The 18,704-nt window shown below is 39.1% G+C and overlaps 1 protein-coding gene across 1 annotated transcript in view; it reads right to left on the reverse strand.

Annotated features, from left to right (window-relative positions):
* Positions 1 to 18,704, reverse strand: part of XPR1 (xenotropic and polytropic retrovirus receptor 1) — a 256,114-nt gene that overhangs the window by 206,418 nt on the left and 30,992 nt on the right. The gene's annotated exons all lie outside the window — the stretch shown is intronic.

Here is an 18,704-nt window from a genome sequence, read left to right on the forward strand (position 1 = left end):
TGTAGTAAGGTACATGTAACATAAATTTAACCATCTTAACTATATTTAAATGTACAGTTCAATAGCGTTAAGTACATTCACACTGTTGTGCAACCATTCTCCAGAACTCTTTTCATCTTCAATACCTTTTTTAATGAAATTTTATTTTTTATAGCTGGGCATGGTGATGCCCTAGCTACTCAGGAGGCTGAGATGGGAGGATCGCTTGAACCCAGAAGGCAGAAGTTGCAGTCAGCCAAGACTGTGCTACCACACCCCAGCATGGGAGAGAGAGTGAGGCTCTGTCTCAAAAATAAATAAAAAAATTTTAAAAAGAAATTTTATTTTATTTTATTTATTTTTAGACAGAGTCTTGCTCTGTCGCCCAGGCTGGAGTGCCGTGGCACGATCTCGGCTCACTGCAAGCTCTGCCTCCCAGGTTTAGGCCATTCTCCTGCCTCAGCCTCCCAAGTAGCTGGGACTACAGGCGCCCGCCACCACGCTCAGCTGATTTTTTGTATTTTTTAGTAGAGACGGGGTTTCACCGTGTTAGCCAGGATGGTCTCGATCTCCTGACCTCATGATCCACCCGCCTCAGCCTCCCAAAGTGCTGGGATTACAGGCGTGAGCCACTGCACTCGGCCAGAAATTTTTAATCCACAAATAATAACTGTACATATGCCTGGGGTACACAATGATATTTCAATACATATGGTCTATAGTGATCAGATCAGGGTAATTAGGATATCCATCATCTAAAACATCTATAACTTTTTTGTGTTGAGAACATTCAATATCCTCCTTCTAGCTATTTGAAACTATATACTATTGTTAACTATAGTCAGCCTACAGTGGTACAGACCACTAGAATTTATTCCTCCTATCTAGCTGTAATTCTGTATCCTTTAACAAATCTCCCCCTATCCTCTGCCCTGCCCTCTTCCCTTTCCAGCCTCTAGTATCCTCTGCACTACTTTTTATTTCTATGAGATCAACTATTCTTAGGTTCCACATATGAGTGAGAACTTGTGGTGTTTAACTTTCTGTTCCTTGCTTATTTCATTTAACCTTATGTCTTCTAGTTCCATTCATGTTGTCATAAATCATAGAATTTCATTCTTTTTATACTGAATAATGTTTCTTTGTGTATATATACCACATCTTCTTTAGCCATTCATCTGTTGTTGGACATCTAGGTTGATTCCCTATCTTGCTACTGGTTAGTGTTGTAATAAGCATAGGGGTATAGATGTCTCTTTGGTTTACTGACTTCCTTTCCTTTGGATAAATGCCCAGTAGTGGGATTGCTGAATCGTATCATATTAATAGTTCTATTTGGGCCGGGCGCAGTGCTCACGCCCGCAATCCCAGCACTTCTGGAGGCCGAGGAGGGCGGATCACGAGGTCAAAAGATCGAGACCATCCTGGCCAACATGGTGAAACCCCGTCTCTACTAAAAATACAAAAATTAGCTGGGCATGGGACATGTGCCTGTAGTCCCAGCTACTCGGGAGGCTAAGGCAGGAGAATTGCTTGAACCTGGGAGGCAGAGGTTGCAATGACCCAAGATCGCACCACTGCATTCCAGCCTGGCGACAGAGATTCCACCTCAAAAAAAAAAAAAGTTCTATTTGTAGTTATTTGAGGAAATAGCCATACTGTTCTCCATAGTAGCTGTACTAGTTTACATTCCCACCAACAGAGTATAAGACTTCTTTTTTCTCTGCATCCTTACTAGCATTTTTATTGTTTTTGTTTTGTTTTGTTTTTTGTTGTTTTGATAACAGCCTAATTGGGGTGAGACAATACCTCACTGTGGTTTTGATCTGTATTTCTTTGATGATGAGTGATGTTAAGCATTGTCTTCATTTATTTGTTAGCCACTTGTATGTCTGTTGAGAAATGTCTGTTCAGATCACTTGCCCATTTTTAAATCAACTTTTTTTGCTGTTAAGATGTTTGAGTTCCTTGTATACTCTAGATATTAATCTCCTGTAGTGTGAGTAGTGTCCAAATATTTTCTCTCATTTTATAGTTTCTTTTTTCACTGTTTCCTTTGCTGTCCAGAAGCTTTGTAGTTTGACATAAACCCATTTATTTTTTTTTCTTTTGTTGCCTGTGATTTTGAGCTCTTACTCATGAAATCTTTTCCCAGACCAATGTCCTAAAGCATTTTTCAGTGGTGATCTGGAAAGTCTTCCCTAAGGGTTTAGGACTATAAAGATAGTATCAGTTTATAGTTTGTTTTTGGTTTTTATTCCCCCAAAACCACACTCTAGATTAGCTAACAACCATATTTAGGTAATTTGGATGGCTGCAGTTTAATCTCTCAATAAGTCGTTGGGGAGCAGGACGAGAAATAGTTCTCTTTATCTATCAAAATGGTAAAATCAGTTCAGTGGATGAGGATATCCATAGCTTCAAAGCTTGAAATACCATCTAAACACTGGTCATGCCCATATTGGCCTATAGCAGGATTCCTCAAACTCGGTAACATTAGCATTTTGGGCCAGATAATTCTTTGTTATGGGGGCTGCTCTGTGCATTATAGAATTTTTAGTAGCATTCCTGGCATCTAGAGACCCATTAGATAACAGTATCAATCATCACCCTCCAGCTGTGAAACTAAACATTGCTGAATGTCCCTTGAAGGCAAAAAGGTGCCTCCCCAGAACCAGCACAAATATTCAAGCATATAAATACCAAAAAGGAAGAAGTAAACTTCCAGGGTAACCCACTGTTTATTCTTTTGTTGTTTCTTTTTTTTTTTTTTTTTTTGAGATGGAGTCTCGCTGTCACCCAGGCTGGAGTGCAGTGGCACGATCTCGGCTCACTGCAAGCTCTGCCTCCTGGGTTCACGCCATTCTCCTGCCTCAGCCTCCTGAGTAGCTGGGATTACAGGCGTGCACCACCATGTCTGGCTAATTTTTTGTATTTTTAGTAGACAGGGTTTCACCATGTTAGCCAGGATGGTCTCGATCTCCTGACCTCGTGATCCACCCGCCTCGGCCTCCTAAAGTGAGCCACCACGCCTGGCCGAACCAGCACAAATATTCAAGCATATAAATACCAAAAAGGAAGAAGTAAACTTCCAGGGTAACCCACTCTTTTAAAGAAAAGAATACAGGTACTCAAGTCCAGTAAATTATATTGTTCCCAAGTGAATTTACTATTTGCTTTGGATTAGTGGCCAAACTGTCAGATCCATGACTAACCAGGCCTAATACTATACAGTAAAAAATTTCCAATGAAACAAGAGAAATTAAAAATTTTAAATCGATGTATTTTTGTTCATTTTAACCAATGTTTTATTAAAATGTTGGATGTACAAAAATGGAAAATGATGATGTACAAAAATTTTTAATGTCACAAATGCTTAAATCCAAAAACATTCAGTAATATTCACTACTTATACAGAATTTGAAGCAATACAATAATGCAACTGAGGTATAATAAAAAATTAATATTTGGTCTTTGTGTCCAGTACCCGGCATAGAGCTCCAAAAACCTTTGGAATGTACTGTCTTTTATATACTAATGAGATAGCTCAATGGGAGGAAGTGGGACAAAGGGTCCTAGATGCTTCATGGTGGCTGGTCACCAAAAAAAATCAAGTGATTAGAGGATTAGAACTTTCAGCCCCACCTCCAGACTTCTGAAGAAGGGAGAAGGATTGAAGATTGAGTTCAATCACTAATAGAAAAGGATTTAATCAACTGTGCCTATGTAATGAAACCACCATAAAACCCCTTAAACATCAAGGTTCAGAGAGCTTCCAAGTTGGTGAACACATGAATGTGCAGGCTCTGTGCCATCTCCATCCTAACATCTTGCACTATGCATCTCTCCATTAGGCTGTTTTTAAGTTGTATCCTCTGTAATAAATCTGTAATGGTAAGTACAGTGCTTTCCTAAGTACTATGGGTAGTTCTAGCAAATTATCAAACCTGGAGGTGGGGATCATGGGAATCCTCAAATCTGCAGTCAGCCAGGCAGAAACTGAAAACACCTTTGCAAGAAGTGTAACTGAGAAAATTATTACAGTGCAAGAGATCTGATCTAACCAATTCCACCTTGCTTCTAACGTCCAAACTGTCCTTGTTCGTTCCAGGGAATAGGCCAAACTAACTTTGCACTATAACCTAGTTTATAGTGCAGCTTTGGGAGGAACGTAGTTCATAGTGCAACTTTGAAACAAAGATGATATTAACCCTTTCCTAAAACAAACTACCCTCTTGCCTGGAGACTAGACTGTCTTTGTAGTATTAACTAGTCACAAAATTAGAAATTATGGTTTAGAAGTCATGCAGCTGGAGGCTGCAAGATTCTGAACCTCCCCAAATTGCTCTTAGGGATAACATCACTATTATAAAACTAAGTTCAGTGCCTGAGATACTTTGCAGACCCTGTCCTCTGAGCTGGCACCACCCAGATCAATAAACTGGCTCATCTGGTCTTGCGGCCCCCATTCAGGAACCGACTCAGCGCCAAGAGGATAGCTTCGACTCTCTATGATTTCATCTCCAACCCAACCAATTAGCACTCCCGACTCACTGGCTCACTACCCATCAAATTATCCTTATAAACTCCAATCCTCAAATTTTCAGGGAGACTGATTTGAGTAATAATAAAACTCTGGTCTCCTGTGTAGCCGGTTCTATGTGAATTAAACTCTTTCACTATTGCAATTTTCCTGTCTTAACAAATTGGCTCTGTTTAGGCAGTGGGCAAGGAGAACCAGTTGGGCAGTTACAAAATGTGGGTAGCCCGGGCATCCCATTTGCAGCTAGCATCTTAAGCAGGGGCAGTCTTATGAAATGGAGCCCTTAACCTGTGGGATCTGTACTACCTCCAGGTAGTCAGTGTCAGAATTGAACTCAATTGTTGGACACCCAGCTAATGTTAGAAATTTGGTTTCTAGTGTCACAAAAAAGATAACACATTTGGTCCCAGAAGTGGTGTCATCAATCATCATACTATTCTGTTCAAACCAGAACCCCACCCCACCCAAAAACAAAAAACACCACACCACAGATCAACCTTATGGGAAAACCTTTATTAATGGACCACATCTTTTCTAAGATTACATTACATTACATTTTCTAAGATCACATTCTTAAACATGTTATTAATTCAACATACAAACATGTTTAAGAATATTCTGTAAATATGAGGCTGAATATGACAAAATTATGAAATCTCTTCTTAAAAAATGTATATATACTCAGTATTTTCTTTACAATTTCTTGTGTCTCAGGGAACATTAACTGCCAGACTAAAATAAGAAGTTAGTCAAGAAGAGCTTATCAAACATCAGAAAGTCTTTTGTACCCATATTAGAATTTTATATTAAAGTCCTCTACAAGTATAGAGTGGTGGTAATATTTTGGTTCTTCAATAGGATATTTCCAGAAGGTAAATGAACAAAAGATTGCTAAAATCGGAGTAAATCTCTAGAAGTTAAAAACAAAAAAGTACCAGAAAAATGTAAGGAGAACGGAAAAAATTGGTCCAGCCAGAGAACAGTTACAGAAATAAATCCATTATAGGAACAAATAATATCAGAGATTCAAATGTTTGAATGAAGTTCTTCCACTTCTTGGGTACAGTAGGAGTGTGTAGCAAAATTAAATAATGCTATCAGGAACCAAATACATCACCAATGACTTGCAGTGACTTGTACACAGTAGGCACTCAATAAAGTTATTGAATTCAAAAGCATTCCTTCTCTGCAGAAATTACTTTAAAGATGATTAACAAAAGCACATTAAGTAGAATCTCTGACATGTAATACACATAAATTTAATTTGCAAAAGGAAACCTTTCCAAATTAAATTCTGAAGATGAATTTGAATTTTATAAGGGGAAAAATGATGATAGTCTTCAGTCTGATTATAAAACTGAATCAAATTTTCGTTTAAGTCAAGACAAATCTCACTGAAATCATATGGAACTCTTTCTGTTTCTTACTACTTTGTGTTCATCTGATTAAGAGGCCCTATAGTTTTGGTAGTAATGATCTCTAAAAGAACTCCATGAGTAAGATAACATTCTATGCCTGTGAACAAGAGAATAGTCCCCAGTCAGAAACAAGGGGGGAAACAAACCCTCTGAAGTATTGTCTATATTATCACCTACGGACTGTTTGTCTATGAGTCACCCAGACCACATGCCTGGGTTGGAAGCAATACATCCAAGTCACAAAACAACAAATTAAAAGAGTTTCCTCAACTCAACGCTGTTTAAGGAAATCCAGTACTTTATATAAAACTCTGAATTTGTATACTAAATAAATCAATATGTATTCATATGCATTACATGAGTTCTTTGATTTCCAAAGGATTAAAAGCAATCCTTTGCATCAGCATCCCTACTCTAATTTGTTAACTTATTTCTGTTATAATTGTGAAAAGAAAATAAAAACTTGTGACCCCAATTCACTATGCCAAAAGAAAAAAATTAAACTGAAAACCAAGTAATATAAGAAAAGGCATTTCCTTTTGTTCCTCGGCAGATAGCTACAGATAAAAGGTTAAATATCTCCAGAGGTAGCTATTCTATGTTCTCCTTATCTTATGTAAAGTGCTGCTTTACTGAGCAAGAGACTAATACATAATTGACTATTCCCCTGTCTGCTCCTTTTCTCTTGCAATGTGGGGATTACCATATCCTCCTTCTTTCTCCTCCAGCCCATTTTTCCCCTTTAAATATTGAAGCCCTCAGAATTATCTTTGGAGAAAGACACAGACCACAGACTGTTTCTGTGATTCTGTGTTTATTTCTTCCAGGCATGTCTTAAACTTGGTAAAATAAACTTCTAAATTGATTAAGACATGTCTCAGATACTGTTTGGTTTACATAATGTTATTAAAATATATATAAACGTAAACTAGGACAAACTCCTAGTACTTATAACAACTCATATAACAGTAAAATCTTACAAACTGAATCCAAAGATAACCACAAACCAATAATATTCAACCAACATTACCATGACAGGAAAAAAGATGGTGTTTTGCTGAAACGAAATCTCAAATTGTAACATCAATGTGGTGCTGACTGCCAATATACATGTTCTTTTGAGCTTGGAATGGCTATATTACTGTGTCAAATGCGATGTAATTCTACGAGTACTTGTCTCTACAGTGAGGCAGCATAACAGAGTGGCTGGGAGCTATGATGTCAGACAAGCATAACAGAGTGGCTGGGAGCTATGATGTCAGACAATGTGTATGAAAACTAACTCTTAGCCAGGTACGATGGTATGTATTTGAAGGCCCAGCTTCTAAGGAGGCTGAGGCAGGAGGACCACTTGAGACCGGGAGTTCAAGTCCAGCCTGCACAACATAGCAAAAACCCTGTCTCTTAAAAAAAAAAAAAAAAAAAAAAGTTGGCTGGGTGCGGTGGCTCATACCCGTAATCCCAGCACTTTTGGAGGCTGAGGCGGGTGGGTCACCTGAGGTCAGGGGTTCGAGACCAGCCTGGCCAACATGGTGAAACCTTGTCTCTTCTAAAAATACAAAAATTTGCCAGGCGTGGGGCAGGCGCCTGTAATCCCAGCTACTCGGGAGGCTGAGGCAGGAGAATCACTTGAACCTGGGAGGCAGCAGTTGCAGTGAGCCGAGATCGTGCCATTGCACTCCAGCCTGGGCAACACAGCGAGACTCCATCTCAAAAACAAAAACAAACAACAACAACAACAAAAGTTGTGTAACCTTGGGAAAATTAACTTCTCTGTACTTTAGCACCCTCATCTGTAAAATAGGAATAGTGATGGCACATACCACACAAGTCTTTAATGAGGACTATCATAAAAACTCCTAAAACAATATAAAGTTTGATTCATGATCATACATGAATAACACTTAGAACAGTGCCAAGAACATGGAAGATGCTCAAAAATGTTAGCTAATAGAATATGAACTACCACAAAACTTACATCACAATGTTGTGACATTATTTGACCCTGTATTTTCCACAAATGCATCATTTATGCATGAGATAATGTCTCAGTTCTTAAAAGCTCATCACAAAGTAGTACAGTTCTACCTGGAACCAATAGCAAAACAAGCATACACATAGGCACTGCAATCTACTGGTATTACTGGTTTATTAAATGGTCATCTAGATCAGTGGTCCCCAACCCTTTTGGCTCCATGAAATGGTTTCATGGAAGACAATTTTTCCAAAGACCGGGGTGGCAGGGGAAATGAAACTGTTCCACTTCAGATAATTAGATTCTCCTAAAAAGCACACAACCTAGATCCCTTGCGTGCACAGTTCACAATAGGGGTCGTGCTCCTATGAGAATCTAATGCCGTTCCTGATGTGACGGGAGGCAGAGCTCAGGCGGTAATACATGCTGGCCCACTACTTACCTCCTGCTGTGTGGCCCAGTTCCTAACAGGCCATGGACCGGTACTGGTCTGCGGCCTTGGGGTTGGGGACCCCGATCTAGATGATATAAAATATGTTCCTACTTTATTTTTAGATGACTGCTGATGTGAACACACAATATCTTTCATTCTCATAGGAAACCTACAGACTCCAAAGAAAATATATGCAGATCCCAGTTTGAGTATAATTTTAATAATAATGTATCCTAATTATATTATTCAATCTAAAAAATTACTTAAATTTTGTACAATATACCTTTTTTTGTACAAATAGGGTATAGTTAAAAGTTAACATGTATATTCAATGAGAACAAATTTCTTATGTTGTTCATTTTTAATTACCCATATTCGATCATCTCTAATCTCCTTTCCAAGGCACAAATGGGTTTCACAAACCATTTAAAGGAGATCAGAAGCTACAAAAACTCCTACTTCCTATCAGCTAACCATTATGTCTCATACACAACATACTATAAATATTATAACAATCATCGACAAAATGTCTACTGTTACGTTGCTCTCATTCGCTTCAACAGTCATTCAAAGTTAGCACTTTACAATCTACCAGATTAATAAACAATAAAGAAAAGCATATGAAGAGAAAGGACAAGGAATATTTGTGCTCATAAACCTTAAAGGAGTCATAACCCCTGTTAATAATGTTTCACAACTAAATAAAATTACATCAGATCCTTTTTTATCTGAACAATCTTTCCAAACGGAAACCTTGAAAAATAAAATTTGAATATATTATTTTAAATATGTGCATTATGTGCTCATCTGCAATACCCCAGAAATATTCTCCAATTATCTTTTTCAGTTTCCACTTCCTCTTTTTGTATTCTCTTTTTAAATTACTTCACCAGAAATATTGGGTGAATAATGTACAAGTCAGTTACATCTAATATGGTTTGTCTCATCATCTAAAAATTAGAAATGTTTTCCTAATACTAAAATAAACAGGACAGTTTTGTAAATCAAATTATAAACCTCAAAAGAGGATAGCCAGCATTCTCATGTGTACTATACAAAGAATTAACATACTAAATAATCTTCATTTCTATCCCAAAATACAAATAAACTTACTTAGCTTTGGTTCTGATGATAGAAATAAAATCAGCAAAGCCAAGAAAAACTCTTACACAAATTCTCTTATTAAAATTTAAGATTAATATGCTCTTGTACATACTTAACAAGCTAAAGCCTAGAGTATATAAGCATTAAGCCTGACTCATTTTCATGGAATTCAAAAGAACCCAGTCAGTAAATGGCAATTCAATATGGAGAAGCTGTTACAACACTAAAGTTTTATTGTACTGATTAAACTAAATGTATATTAAATATATAAGATATACGTAATTTGTAATAGGAGGAATTAATTTGGAATATGTCATGTTATATTCACACAAATTTTTGCACTAATATTCTCTGACATCTACTGACATGGCTTTTATTCTTTCCATGTGGGTATCTCCTGAATTTAGATCCTTGGCCACATCTGATAACACAAACTCAGAATGTTCACAATTCAATTCATTTTCTTCTTAAGGCTTTATTTCTGTTAATGTCATCACCAGTATCCAAATCACATAGATTAACAATCTCAGTCAAAACAGTCTCACTCATTCAACAAATATTTAAGAATATATTGGCTGGACGCAGTGGCTCACATCTGTAATCCCAGCAAAACTCTGTCTCTTTAAACAAACAAACAAAAAGTTGGCTGTGTGCGGTGACTCACACCTGTAATCCCAGCACTCTGGGAGACCAAAGCAGGCAGATCACAAGGTCAGGAGTTCAAGACCAGCCTGGCCAACACGGTGAGACCCCGTCTCTACTAAAAATACAAAAATTAGCTGGCCATGGTGGTTGACACTTGTAATCCCAGCTACTTGGGAGGCTGAGGCAAGAGAATCATTTGAACCCAGGAGGTGGGGGCTGCAGTGAGCCGAGATCACGCCATTGCACTCCAGCCTGGGTGACAGGGCAAGACTCCATCTCAAAAAAAAAAAATATATATATATATATATTACATGCCAGGCACTGTACTAGACACTTCAGATACATCATGAGGAAAATAAAAACCACTATCCTAGTGTAGTTAACATTATTCCGTTTTCTTTCTTTCCACTCATCCATGTACAGATCTGATACAGTCAATTCAACTGCCACATCCTCTTTTGCCTTCATAATCTCCTATCCTTCTATCTAAACTATTTCAACAGAATTTTAACCAGTTTAACCACCTATGAGTTTTCATCTCTCTGACACATCTTCCAAATGCTGCCAAATCAATCTTCCCAAACCAGCAGCCTGATTCTCCTACCCAACAACAACTTGCAAAGATTTCCTTATGGCCACAAAATAAAGTCCATATTCCTTTGCTGGCCTCTAAAACACAGAGAATGGTCCAATCTACCTTTCTAGGCTTATCTTTCAAAATGGAGAAAACCACTTTGATTTTCATAATCTAACCCTCAAAACAAAATAAATTACATATTACTCATTTTAGAGACCTCAGTATTTCTTCTATCTTTGCCTTTTTTTACTGTTGCCTCCACCTGGAATCCCTTCCCTTTACCCCCATCTTTTAATCCATCTTGTAAATCTTAACCATCCTTCAAGATCCAGGTCAAATTGCCAACATGGTCAAAGTACTAAAAGAGAAAAACTATCAACCAAGAATCCTATGTTCAGCAAAAATGTCCTTCAAAATTGAGGGAGAAATTAGAACATTCTCAAACAGCCGAAGAAGTTTGTTACTACTAGGTTTGCCCCTGTAAGAAATAGTTGAGAGAATCTTGCAAAATGAAATGAAAGAACACTAGACAGTAACTCAAAGCTGTATAAAGAAATAAAAGTTCTCAATAAAGATAAATATATGGACAGTTACAAAAGCTAGTATTATTGTAACAACAGTTTTTAACTATATTTTTTATTTTCTACATGATTTAAGAGTCTAACGCATTCAAAAGAATTATTATTTTAAGTTTCTGGGCACACAGTATATAAAAATGTAATTTTATGACATCTGCACAACCGAAAGTGATGAAGATGGAGCTGTAAAGAAGCAGTTTTTGTATGTTATTGAAGTTAAGCTGGTAAAAATTCAAATTAGAGTGTTTTAACTATAGGTTGTTAAATGTACTCCTCATGGTAACCACAAAGAAAATATTTATAGTGCATACATAAAAGCAAATGAAAAAGAAATGTAAACATTTCACTACAAAAAATCAACTAAACACATAAGGAAGAAATGAGGCCCAAAAAAATCTATAAAGAATATAGAAAATTGGAAAATGACATAATTACGCCTTATCAGTAATTACTTTAGATGTAAATGAATTAAAGTCTCCAATGAAAAAACAGAGATTGGCAGAACAGATAAAAACACATGATCCAACTATAAGCTTCTACAAGACACTCACTTTAGATCTGAAGACACAAACAAATTGAAAGTGAAAGGATGGAAATAGATACTCTGTACAAACAGTAACAACAAAGATTTTAAGAAAAACTTAAAAGACACAAAGAAGATCATATTTCTTTAAAGGTTCAATACAGCAAGAAAATATAACATTTACAGTAGTCACCCCTCATCCAGTTTCACTTTCCACAGTTTTGTTTACCCATAATACAGTACATTAAGATATTTTAAGAGACAGAGACCACATTCACATAACGTTTATCATGGTATATTGTTGTAATTGTTCTGTATTATTATTAGTTATTATTGTTAATCTCTTACTGTGTCTAATTTATAAATTAAACTTCATCATACATATATATGTATGGGAAAAAACACAGTACCTATGAGGTTTGGTACTATCCATGGTTTCAAGTATCCGCTGGGGGTCTTGGAACATCCCCCATGGTGAAGCAGGAACTACTGTATAAACATTTATACGCAGTGGCTCACATCTGTAATCCCAGCACTTTGGGAGGCCAAGCCAGGCGGATCACCTGAGGTCAGGAGTTCGAGACCAGCCTGGCCAACATGGTGAAACCCCGTCTCTACTAAATGGTGGCGCATGCCTGTAAATCCCAGCTACTCAGGAGGCTGAGGTAGGAGAATTGCTTGAACCCGGAAGGCGGAGGTTGCAGTGAGCCAAGATTGCACCACTGCACTCCAGCCTGGGAGACACAGCGAGACTTCATCTCTAAAAAAAAAAGAAAAAAACAAAACAAAACAAAACATTTATACATTACAGACCATCAGAATATATGGAGCAAAAATTAACAGAATTGAAGAGAAAAAAATAGATAATTATACAATAATAGCTGAAGACTTCAATATCCCCCAACCAATAATAGATAAAATAACCAGACAGCAGACATACATGTAACACTCTACCCAATGACAACAGCATATGCATTCTTTTCAAGTGCATGTGGTACATTTTCCAGGATAGATTATTTGTTAGCCAGAAATTAAGCCTCAATAGATTTTTTTTTTTTTTTAGACAGTTTCACTCTTGTTGCCCAGGCTGGAGTGCAATGGTGCGATCTCAGCTCTCTGCAACCTCTGCCTCCTGGGTTCAAGCGATTCTCCTGCCTCAGCCTCCCAAGTAGCTGGTATTACAGGCACCTGCCAGCAGCCAACCTAATTTTTAGTAGAGATAGGATTTCACCATGTTGGCCAGGCTGGTCCTGAACTCCTGACCTCAGATGATCTAGCCACGTCGGCCTCCCAAAGTGCTGGGATTACAGGTGTGAGCCACCGTGCTCAGTCTCAATAGAATTTAAGAGATAACCATACAAAGAAAGTATTTTCTCTGATCATAACGGTATGAAATTAGAAATCAATTAACAGAAATAAAACTTGAAAATTCACAAAATTACGGAAAGTAAACAACACATACTTCAATAACTCATGGATCAAAGAAGAAATCACAAGGAAAATTTTAAAATATTTAGAGAGGAATGAAAATAAAAACACAACATACCGGCCGGGCGCAGTGGCTCACGCTTGTAATCCCAGCACTTTGGGAGGCCGAGGCGGGCAGATCACGAGGTCAGGAGATCAAGACCACGGTGAAACCCCGTCTCTACTAAAAATACAAAAAAATTAGCCGGGCGTGGTGGCGGGTGCCTGTAGTCCCAGCTACTCGGAGAGGCTGAGGCAGGAGAATGGCATGAACCCGAGAGGCGGAGCTTGCAGTGAGCCGAGATTGCACCACTGCACTCCAGCCTGGGCAACAGAGCGAGACTCTGTCTCAAAAAAAAACAAAAACAAAAACAAAAACAAAAACACAACATACCAAAACCTATGAGACATTGTGAAAGCAGTATTAGGGGCAAATTTATAGCTGTGAATGGATTTCAAATTCAAATTTCAAATGGATTTCAAACCTAGTGTGACAACTTAAGGAACCAGAAAAAGAAGAGCAAACTAAACCCAAGGGTAACAGAAAGAGGGAAACAGGCTGGGTGCAGTGGCTCACGCCTGTAATCCCAGTGTTTTGGGAGGCTGAGGCAGGCAGATCACTTGAGGTCAGGAGTTCAAGACCAGCCTGGCCAACATGGTGAAACCCCATCTCTACTAAAAACCCACAAATTAGCCAGACATGGTGGCATATGCTTGTAATCCCAACTACTTGGGAGGCTGAGGCAGGCGAATCGCTTGAGCCCAAAAGGTGGAGGTTGCAGTTGACCGAGATCACACCACTGCACTCCAGCCTAGGCAACAGAGCAAGACTCTGTCTCAAAAAAAAAAAAAAAAAAAGGAAAAAAAAGATAGAGGGAAATAAATATGAGCAAAGATAAATAAAATAGAGAATAGAAAAACAATAGAGAAAAATTAATGAAACCAAAAGTGGGTTCTTTGAAATGATTAACAAAACTGACAAACCTTTAGCTGGAGGGACTGAGAAATAAAAGAGAGAAGACTCAAATTGCTAAAATCAGAAATGAAAGTAGGGACATTACTACTGATTCTATACAAATAAAAAGTATTATAAGAGAGTACTGTGAACAACTATGCACCAAAAAATTGGATAATCCAGATGAAATGGACAAATTCCTAGGAACGTAAAACCTGTTAAGATTAAACCATGAAGAAACAGAAAATCTGAACAGATCTATAATTAGTAAGAAGATTGACTCCATATTCCCAACAAAGAAGAGCCCTGGACCTCATGGCTCTTTGGTGAATTCTACCCAACATTTAAAGAATATCAACCCTTCCCAAACTTTTCCAAAAAACCGAACAGGAGGAAATGCTTCCTAGCTCATGCTATGAGGACAGTATTACTTTGATACCAAAGTCAGACAAATACGCTACAAGAAAACAAAACTATAGACAAATATCTCCAATGAACTTTGATGCAAAAATCCTCAACAAAATACTAGAAAACCAAATTTAGCATCATATTAGAAGGATTACACACCAAGTGGGATTTATTACTGAAATGAAATAATTCCTGTGTTGAAATGATAGTTCAACATAGGAAAATAAATCAATATAATACACCACATTAACAGAATGAAGGGGGGATATCATATGATCACTTGAATTGATAAAGAAACACATTTAATAAAATCACGATTAAAAAAATTCAAAAGACTAGGTATAGAAACTATCTCAAGATAATAAAGCCATATCTGAAAAACCCACAATGAATGGTGAAAGACTGAAATTTGGCCAGGCTCAGTGGCTCACGCCTGTAATCTCAGTACAGGGAAGCCAAGGCAGGCAGATCGCTTGAGTTCAGGAGTTTGAGACCAGGTCATGCAACATAATGAAACCCTGTGTCTACAAAAAAAAATACAAAAATTAGCCAAGTGTGGCATGCACCTGTAGTTCCAGCAACTCGGGAGCCTGAGGCGTGAGGAAAACTTAAGCCTGGGAGGTGGAGGTGGCAATGAGCCAAGATTGAGCCACTGCACTCCAGCCTGGGTGACAGAGTGAGACCTTGTCATAAAAAAAAAAAAAAAAAAAAAGACTGAAAGTGGTTTCCTCTAAGATCAGGAACAAGGAAAGGATGCCCATTTTCATCATTTGTGTTCAATGTAAGTTCTAGCCAGGGCAATTAGGCAAGAAAAAGAAATGAGAGACTCCCAAACTGGAAAGTAAAATTATCTCTATTTGCATATGCTAATTTTATATGTAGAAAACCCTAAAGATTCTATACCAAAAAAAGAAAAATTAATCAATGAATTCAGCAAAGTAGCTGATACAAAGCTGACGCAAAGTGGGATATGAAGTCAACATGCAAAAATCAGTTGCATTTCTATACACTAACAACCAACAATCTGAAAAGGAAACAACAAACTGCAGAAACAATCTGAAAATGAGAGCAATTCCATTCAACAATAGCATCAAAAAGAATAAAATACTTAGTAATTAACTTACCAAAATAAGGGAAAGACTTGTACAATATAAACAAGAAAATATTGCTGAAAAAAATAAAGACAAATAAATGGAAATGCACCCCACATTCATGTGCATTATAAGACTTAATAGTGTTAAGATGTCAATACTACTCAAAGCGATCTACAATTCAGTCCAGTACCTATCGAAATCCTAAACATCTTTCTTGCAGAAATAGAAAAACCCCATTGTGAAATTCATATGGAATCTCAAGGGACACTGAACAGCTACAAGAATCTTGAAGAAGCACAAAGCCAGAGGACTCACACTTCCTGATTTCCAAACTTACTACAAAGCTACAATAATCCAAATTGTATAGTACTGACATAAAGTTAAAACAGTGGAGTACAGAGTCCAGAAATAAACCCTCCTATATATGGTCAAATAAATTTTTATGAGAGTGCCAAGATCATTCAATGGAGAAAACAGTCTTTTCAACAAATAGTACTGGGAAAATTGGATATCTACACCCAAAAGAAGGAAGGTGGACCCTTACCTAACACCGCACACAAAAATTAACTCAAAAATCATAGTTAGGGGAGGCAGAGCAAGATGGTAGACCAGAAGCCTCCATCAATCATCATCCCCACAGGAACATCAAATTTAATGACTATCTACACAAAAAAAGCCTTCATATGAATCAGAAATCAGTTGAGTAAACACAGTAACTGGTTTTTACTTTATATCACTGAAAAGAGGCACTGAAGAAGGTAGGAAGGACAATCTTGAATTGCTGACACTACCCCTACCCCATCCCCCAGCAGTGTGGCCAGCTGTGTGGCACAGAGAATCTCTGCACTTTAGGGAGGGAGAGTGCAGCAACTGTGAGACTTCACACTGGAACCCAGTGCTGCCAACACCGGGCTGAATTCAGCCAGCACCCGTGGAGGGAGCATTTAGTCCAGCCCTAGCCAGAGGGGAATAGCCTATCCTAGTAGCAGGAACTTGAGTTTCAGCAAGCCTTGCCACCAAGGGCTAAAGTGCTCTGGCACTCTAAATAAACATGAAAGACTGCCTAGGCCAGTGGTTCCCAAAGCCCAGGACCTGGACCAGTACTGGTCTTTGGCCTGTTAGGAACAAGGCCACACAGCAGGAGGTAATATGGTTTGGCTGTGTCCCCCACCCAAAATCTCATCTTGAATTGAAATTCTCATAATCCCCACGAATGCCAAGGGTGGGACCAGGTGGAGGTACTTGGATCATGGCGGTGGTTTTCCCCATGCTGTTCTTGCGATAGTGAGTGAGTCTCATGAGGTCTGATGGTTTTATAAGCATCTGGCATTTCCCTTGCTTGCACTCACTCCATCCTGTCACCCTTTGAAGAAGGTGTTTACTTCTCCTTTGTCTTCCACCACAATCATAAGATTCCTAAGGCCTCTTCAGCAATGGGGAACTGTGAGTCAATTAAACCTCTTTTCTTTATATTTAATAAATTACCCAGTCTTGGGTATTTCTTCATAACAGTGTGAGAATGGACGAATATAGGAAGTGAGAGGTGGGCAAGTGAGCATTACTGCCTGAGCTCCACCTTCTGTCAGATCAGTGGCAGCACTAGATTCTCACAGGAGCAGGAACTCTATTGTGAATTGCACATAGAAGGGATTCTAGGTTGTGTGCTCCTTATGAGAATCTAATGCCTGATGATCTGAGGTAGAACAGTTTCATCCAGAAACCATTTCTCTTCCTCCACCCCATGAAAAAACTGTCTTCTATGAAACCAGCCCCTGGTGCTAAAAATGTCGGGGAATGCTGGTCTAGGCCACAAGGACTGCAACTCTTAGGCAGGACCTAGTGCTGTGCTAGGATCAGAGCCAGTTGACTGGGGGGACACATGACCTAGTAAGACAGCAGCCAGGGCAACTAAGGGGGTGCTCATGTCGTCTGTCCCCCAATGCCAGGCAGCAAGGCTTGAAGCTCCAAAAGAAACCCCTTCCTTCTGTGTGAAGAGAGGGTAGGGAAGAATAAAGAGGACTTCATCTTGCAACTGGGATACTAGCTGAGCTACAGCAGGAAAGGACACTGGGCAGTGTCATGAGGCCCCCCATTCCAGGCCCTGGCTCTCAGACATTTCTAGACACACCCTGGACCTGAAGGGAACCGGCTGCCTTGAAGGGAAAAACCTAGTTCTGGCAGGATTCATCATCTGCTGAACAGAGAACCCTTGGGCCCTGAATAAGCAGCAGTGGTAAATAGGTAGTATATACCATGAGCCTTGGGTGAGACTCTGAGACATGCTGGCTTCACGTTTAAGCCGGCACATTCACAGCTGTGTTGGCTATGAGGAGAGACCACTTCAGCTTGAGAAAAACAGAGGGAAGAACAAAAGGAACTTTGTCTTGAGCTTAGGTACCAGCTCATCGATAGTAGGAAAGAGCACTAAGCAGGCTTTTGGGGTCCCCGATACCAAGCCTTGGCTCTTAGACAGCATCTCTAGACCTACCCTGTGCCAGAGGGGAGTCCACTGCCCTGAAGCATGAGTCCCAGGCCTGGCAGCATTCACCACAAACTAAATGAACAGCCCTTGGGCCATAAGTGCACACTGGTGGTACCTTGGCAGTACTTCCTGTGGCCCTATAGTGTTGGTAGACATGGGGAGACTCCTCTGCCTGAGAAAAGGGAAGGAAAGAGTAGAAAGAACAGTGGTTTCAGCATCAGCTCAGCCGAGGTAGAATAGAGCATCAGGTAGATTTCTAAGGTTTCAGAATCCAGGCCCTGGCTTTCAGAGAGCATCTCTGGACCTGCCCAGGGACTTGGGGAACTTGCCACCCTTAAGGGAAGAACACAAGCCTGGCTGGCTTCACTATCTGCTGAATATAGAGCCCTAGGTCCTTGAGCAAATATAGGTAATAGGCAGGTGGTGGTTATAGCAGTCCTTCAGAAACATCCAGTGTTGTGCTAGCTTCAGGTCTGACCCAGTGTGGTCCCAGTGATGGTGGCCCAAGGGGTGCTTCTGTCAC

This window comes from Hylobates moloch, unplaced genomic scaffold (genome assembly GCF_009828535.3).
Source record: "Hylobates moloch isolate HMO894 unplaced genomic scaffold, HMol_V3 SCAFFOLD_8, whole genome shotgun sequence".
Taxonomy (NCBI): domain Eukaryota; kingdom Metazoa; phylum Chordata; class Mammalia; order Primates; family Hylobatidae; genus Hylobates; species Hylobates moloch.